This window comes from Chelonus insularis, unplaced genomic scaffold (genome assembly GCF_013357705.1).
Source record: "Chelonus insularis isolate UGA/USDA-ARS -01 unplaced genomic scaffold, ASM1335770v1 contig_28_pilon, whole genome shotgun sequence".
Classification (NCBI taxonomy): Eukaryota; Metazoa; Arthropoda; class Insecta; order Hymenoptera; family Braconidae; genus Chelonus; species Chelonus insularis.
Genome location: NW_023276469.1, coordinates 226,325 through 233,991, shown reverse-complemented (window position 1 = coordinate 233,991; position 7,667 = coordinate 226,325). Strand labels below are relative to the sequence as shown.

At 30.5% G+C, this 7,667-nt stretch overlaps 1 pseudogene; it reads left to right on the top strand.

The window, feature by feature from the left end:
* Positions 1 to 234: 234 nt before the first annotated feature.
* On the top strand, positions 235 to 1,616 carry LOC118065272 (uncharacterized; annotated as a pseudogene).
* The last annotated feature ends 6,051 nt before the right edge of the window (positions 1,617 to 7,667 follow it).

The window sequence follows — 7,667 nt, the reverse complement described above, 5'->3', positions numbered from 1 at the left end:
TTGCCGAAATATATGATAAATCATAATCGACTACTGGACTATGTTTATTGGAATGATTCAAATGAACTTGTTGATCGATTGCGTCTACTCGTTTCATCGCGTGCAGCTAGGAATTTTGGTCATAACAATGAAATAATATCTATAATCGAAGAATTACGTGAAGCTGGAATTATATATTAATTCAATGCTGATCACAAAAAAACTCATTAATTAATTATCTTTTGAGGCGAGAGGATGAGTATTGATATTTTTGGACGTCAGTTAACCAAAGATGTGCAAAAAAGTGCCATCCAAGGACCACCTGGTGTTGGATTTAAATTAACAATTGATAATCAGTATGAGATAAATAATAAAAGATTGTGCAATCTTGGTGAAACAATAGATCCGAATGATGCTGTATCTTTGGAGGTTGTTGAAAAAAAAATTGGAGTTTTAAAAAAATTCAGTAAAATAGAATTACGTTTTTGAAAAGAATCTATTTTAAATTTAAAGAAATCAATTGAAAGAAATACAGAGAAAATCAAAACTCTTGATGTTCAAGTTGAACAGCATATAGAATCTTCCCAAGAACATCGAAAAATTCTGAGAGAAGAATTGAATAAAACAATTGAACTTCATGAGTCAGATCGATTGCGTGCATTAAAAAGAGCAAATCGTAAACAAGCCGAAGTTATAAAAGTGTTGGAAGAGAATATACAAACGATTAAAAGACAAATTGCCGAAGAACTCCATAGGCCAGTCAGAAAAAATTACCAACGACGCCATGTGGACATCCGTGGGCTTGATGAAACTTGGCAAGCTGATCTTGTTGATATGACTGCTTATAAATCCTACAACCAAGGATATCAATATTTATTAACAGTTATTGATATTTTCTCTAAATATGCTTCGGCTATACCAATTAAAACTAAAAACGGTAAAGATATCACTGCTACAATGATGACTATTTTAAAAGAAAAAAGAGTTCCTAAGCATTTACACGTTGATAGAGGCAAAGAGTTTTATAATAAGGATTTATGAAACAGTATAATATTAAAATGTACTCAACATTTAGCAATCTGAAAGCATCAATTTGTAAAAGATTTAATCGAACTCTTAAAAACAAAATTTGGAAAGAATTCACTCTTATTGGAAATTATAAGTGGATTGATCTGCTACCGAAATTATTATCATCATATAACAATACTAAACATCGTACAATTAAGATGAAACCCATTGATGTGACTTCAGCCAATGAAAAGCAACTATTTAATACCATTTATAGAAAACTCAAAGTTGTAAAAATAAAAAAGAAGAAAAATAAGTTTAAAATTGGCGATAAAGTTCGAATTAGTAAATATAAACATGTATTTGAGAAAGGTTATACTCCCAATTAGACCACTGAAATTTTTACCATCAGCAAAGTTGAAAATACTCATCCAGTGACTTACAAATTAACTGACTATTAAAACCAACCAATGGAAGGCAGTTTTTATGAGGATGAATTAACTGGAGTCCAATATCCTGATGTATATTTGGTTGAAAAGTTCTAAAAAAAACGTGGAAATCAAGCATATGTAAAGTGGTTGGGGTTCAGCAATGAACACAATAGTTGGATAAGTGCAAATGATATGTAATTTATTTGAAAAATTGTAACGATGACAAAAAAACTTAGAAATAGTGAATTATTAAAAATGTAACTTATGATAATAAAATTATGACAATATGAAATTTGTTTTAGATCTTTTTATAACCCCATGGCAGAGTATCAGTTGTTCTTTCTAATAGTTGTCTTTTATTATCTTGCCAACTTAAAGCTATTTTTATCCTAGGAACAGTACATACTTCATGTTTCTTACTGACAATATGATATTCATTTTTTTTTAAAATAGTATGATGAAACAAACATTTCTTATAATCATCAAACGTGATAGTTTTAATTGTAGCCTTTTTACACCTTTAGCTTTCATTTGATCTTTTTCATTTCGAACCTTAAACCTATACATTTTCGCTCTAAGTCCAATAAATTCAGTCATTATTTTTCCATTATTTTCATCTTTCATCAAGCCTAGAACTTTCTTATTAACTAACGGAATTCCATAGTCATTATTTTCAGGGTAATCAGAAGAATCGTACTTCTGAATGTCGCGTTTTATGCAATCATATATATTAACATTCATAAAATGATAAATTAAGCTGTCCGTGTCAGTATATAACGATTTAACATTATGTTTGAAATTTTTCATAATATAATTATAATCGAAATCATAAATAAAAATTTTAGATAAATCAATAATAGCAAAACCTACATGAATTGGTTTATTAAACGTTATTTCAAGCTGATTTATTTCAATAATAACTATATCATGATCAAAAATAATGCTACGATGGAAATTCGGCTGAGATACTAATCCTTGTGCTCCCCACCTTCCTTCCCACTTTGTAATTAATTTTACATCTTTATAATTACGAACATTCTCCATCGTTTTTCCATAAACAGCATTATTCATGAGTTTAAAGAAATTTTTCCAAAATCATGTTTAGATTGTTTTCTCATCTCTATATTCAAATTAATATATTTTTTTAACCAAGCTGATTGTTTAAATTTTAAAACTCGATAAATTTTAGTTATTTTTAAACCAAGTTCAATGCTTTGTTGTAGATTTCTATAATGTATTACATACTTATTTTTAGGTAGCAATGTTGTCATTAGCTTTGAAAATTTTCTATTTAGTGGTACCCAATGTTCAGGGCATAATGGTAAATCTTTGTGGTGCTCATGTAATGATTGTGGATAATCTGAATCCACTTCGAAAATATAACCAATAGGAGAAGTTTTTGAAATATTTGAAATTAAATTATTAATATTATTATCAAAAATAAACTCATCAGTTACCGACTCAAAAGAACCGGTGGGCAAATACTCACTCATCGCAGCACCATAAAGATTGTTAACATCATAATACATTAAAGATGATTCTTTTTCATTTCCATCAAAGTCAGAAATTTAAGTGCTAACTAATCTAGAAAAATCTGTAATCAGACAAAAATGATAAGTAGATTTTAAATTATTTTCACGATCAACCTGAACATTACTTTCTACCATCAACAAATGTATGCATTTTTTATTATGAAATTTACTTAAATACAATGGCGCAATTTTATCATTATTATTTAGTCCATAAACATTAATTGAAAATTTTTTATCTTTATTCATTAATTCAAATTTTTAAATATCATGTAAAGTTGTTGGAACACTGATACCTTCGTACTGGAGAACTGTTGAATAATGCGGATATGATGAAGTTCTTGTAGAATTAATTTTAGCTGGATACAAAGCTGCAGTAACTGTCCAAAGAAAGCAGCATTGGTCATTATTCTTGATGTTTAGTACTGCTTTCTTATCTTGAATGAACTTTGGCAGGGGGATGAAGGTTGATGCTCCTGCTGACAATGGATCATACCTATTGATGTTCACTTGGAAATGCACAATTTCCACCATTGACCACCTGAATCTTTTTCTTCAAAGTCCTCAACTTTTGCCAATAGAACATCAATAATTTTTTCCACCAAAATACCTTCTATATCACTTGATGGCATAAATAGTTCATTTGGCGTTGTAAAATATTTTATTTTATCAATTAGCTCGCTATCTTGAACATTATTAAACTTGCAAGCCAAAGAAAAAATGACTTTGACGCTGCTATTATTGTCAATTATTTGTTTAAATTTTTTACAAAGAATTATTTTTGCATCATTCAGAAAGTCAGTTAAATTTACATGTTTTAAATTTATTACTGATCCTGTTAAAATACGATGTTCGAATGCATTTTCTTCCTCTCTCCAAACCACTGATGGACTTTGTCTTTCTACATCATGTTGGAGATCACCCCCTTGCACATAATTTTGTTGAGATATAAACTTTTCATATAATGATTTTAAATTAAGATGGTTGATTGTATTTTCATTTTTTCACTAACCATCATATCGTCTCGTAATTGCCTTTTTAATGTAGCAATATTTTTTTCTCCAATCTCCAACTATTTACTCACAGCTTCATCCTTACTTGATTCACTCAATGATGAACTTTTTATCAATCAATGAATTCACTCAAATATGATCTTATTTTCAAGTAATTACACTTCTTGAAAATATTTCTATATATCTTAATAATTCGTTCATTCACTTTTACTTTGTGACATCTAAAATAATAATGTACACAAAAGCTGGTTCACATTTATTTATACGTGATAAATTATCCCCTCAACGTCACTCAATTCTATTATTGTTTCTTTTTGTGACGTCACTCCTTAGAAACTATTCAATAGCTTTGAAATTGTTACCGGATATGGTAAATAAAAACTACCCCTTAACACCATATGATTAAAAATATAGATAAAGACACTAAGAATCGTTGACGTGGTTTCTCCAAAGTTAATCAAATAAAAACATATTCATCCTTAGTTAGTGGACACATGCCAATAATAAAAGAAAAAATTCTCTACATAATAAATATGGAGGGATTTATGGTTAACAAAAACTTTGTGTGTAAAGAACTCAGATTTATCAACACTGTTACAGGTGAAGTAAATTCGAAATTTTATAAAATTGGTAAATTTAATGAATTATCACCTGAAGATAAAAAAACTGCAGCAGTCTGCTTGCATTATATTCACGGAATGTTATATCAAGATCAAAAAAATGACGAAGATCCATTGAACCTGGATGAATTTTTAATAAAAATTGCTAGTGAAGCTGAAAGAAAAGGAATGGTCACAGCATACACAGGTGGGAATTTTGAACAAAAGAGGTTGACGGAATTAAGCATAGACAACTTTATTAACCTGGAGTCATTAGGATGCCCTAAATTTAAAGTCATCATTCGATATATGAAACAAGAAGATGAAGCAGCTTACAATGATATACAGACTTTGTCATGTGGACGACATTTTGAACTAAGAAATACAAACAAAGTGGCACATTGTCCAAAAAAAGAAGTATTTTGTTTTGCATATTTTTTAAATAACATGTATCAATAAAAATCACATTATATTACTATGTGAAAGTATCTGGTTGTGTAGAAGGAAAGAACTTTAAATAAATAGCTTTCAGATTTAATTACTCTTCATTAAAAAACACCTTATTTGTAAATTTTTATTGTAAAAATATTTTTTTAACTTATAATTATGATTTTCATAATTAAACATCTTCTTGAAAAAAATCTTTATAGAGAAGAATAGAACAAACGAACAACATATTCTAACAATTACAAGTACACTTAGATTCTCTAATTCTATTGCAACTCGATTTGTATTTTATAGAATAACATATGAGGTTAAATTATTACATTTAATGAATAATAATAATCTTTGAAGTATTTTTGAGAATCTCTAAACACTACCACTCTTATTATTATCGTCATCATCGAAATACTTATAAAAATAATCATCATCTCTATCATCAACATCAACGTCTTCACTTTTATTCTCATCATCATCATCATCATCGTTTGAAATATTTCCATTGATATTTACAATGAGAGAATCATAATTATTGTTATCGTCATCGTTACTTTCATTATTTGAAACTTCCATATCAGTTTCTAATCCACTATCACTTTCTTCTTCCCCTTTTCCATCGTTAAAAAATAAGAGAATATCATTTTCGTCAAGCTCTTCAACTAACATAGGTAGGAACACATAAGTGTGTTCTATGTCATTATACACTAGTTTACAAATGGTCTCATTCAATTGATGTTGACATCATCATTGATGATAGCTAAAGAGTTCATATCTTTAATAACGATCTCTCCATTCACAATATCCAAAACTTTTACAAATGTCCAGATATTATTGTTTGGGTCGATTATCAAGTGCGTGACGATATTTTGATATGGGAAAATAAAATTCTCGATAGTCCCAGTCAATCCCATCCAGGTTTTCATCGCTGAAATTATCAGGTTCACAAGATAGTTATTAGCTGTGAAATTTTCCCATTCTTGTGGAACTATTATTTTCATTTCTATCTCAAATGAATCCATCTGAAAAAAATTTCTTCAATTGTACTATTGATATTTATTATTTTTTTCGAAAATTACCAATAACAAATTACAAATAGCAATTATGTACAAAAAATTTAATTGTCACAAAATTGTTACTTTAACTTTTACTTACGTTGACCAATTTTAGTTAAAAGACATTTTAATAAAAAGTTGATGACTTTTGTTAATTTATTTATGTTCACAAGTATTTACTGGTATTGCTTTTTATTCAAATGAACACTTTAACTGATGAATATTAACACTGACACTTGTTTAACTATTGCTGGAATCAATTTATATAACTTTTAATAAAACTTCAAAAAATTCAGATTGTTGAGAATTAATTAATTCTCAATTTGAATTTGCCAGCTGACAGGAACTTCGGCGGCCATCTTGGGACTGGGTCGATAACCAATCGACCTAATAATCAATAATTCTTTATCTAGTCACTCATTTGACTACTTTTGAGTGTCCCTTTTGACTAATGAAGTTCCTGTCGCCATTCTTTCACTGTTCTCGTTCACGTGTACACGCCATTCTTATTCATTCTCAACAAATCTTATAATTGTGAGTCAATCATCAGTACTAGTGCGATTGTAAATCATCAAAAAATTCAGGCTTTACGCTAAATCCATAATCACGTAATATTTCACGATAATTTATTGTAAATTCAAGACATTTCATAAAATTCATTTTGCATTGCATTGATAGGCTCACGCCACGTGCACAATCATATTCTTACTCAACTTGAGAAGCGTGCTGAGCTCGTGTGGGAGGTCAATAATACTGAACACACCAAGTTGAGTATTTTTTAGACATTCAATTCACATTCAGTAATTAAAACTAGACATTCAGTGATTTTGAGCGACATTCAGTCTTCCTAGTGAACAACTCAAGTTCGTCAGTGTATTCAGTGTACCTGTTAGTGCTGAAAATAAAGATATTTTATTTTTGTTATAAAACCTGACTTCCGTTTGCTCTGTTCCGGCACAATCATCCCTATCCTTAAACGGTTAGGTTAATTCACAAGTTGAGATTTTCTCATCACAGATGAACTGTCAGCTTCACTTTAATCGTTTGCGGCACAAATGAATGAATGAGACAAGAACTCAAAAGTTTCTATATTTGATATTTAATCGAAAATAATTGGAGCATTAGTTATATTTTTATTTGACTGAAGATTAGAAAATTAATGTCATTTATTACCGACATCGTGGCCTAAGTGGTAAGGTGCCAGCCTAGCGCACTATGGGTAGCGGGTTCGATTCCCGGCTGAGATAAGACCCATTTATAATATAGTCTTTTCTCTGACCACGATGAGCGGGAGGCCTCTCAGAGGGCAGTCAAGGGCGTAAGCTATCGTGCTGATGACTGAATAGTACAAAAAGTGCTATTGCCGCCACGATGCCCTTGGGGAACCATGCGACACCCCATTGTAGTACAGCCTTGCTGATGCTGAGTCTAAAACCAGGATCCTTGAGGTAACCGGTAGAATCTCCGAGGGTAGGACGATTTCTTGTGGAACTGGGACGACCTCTTAGGTTGACACCAGGCCTATAGATCTTGCCTACCTAAGGCTGAGGAAACCGGGGGACCCATGGGGCTTAGCAGAATCTCCAAAGGCAGAAATAACGTTCTTTCGTACCAC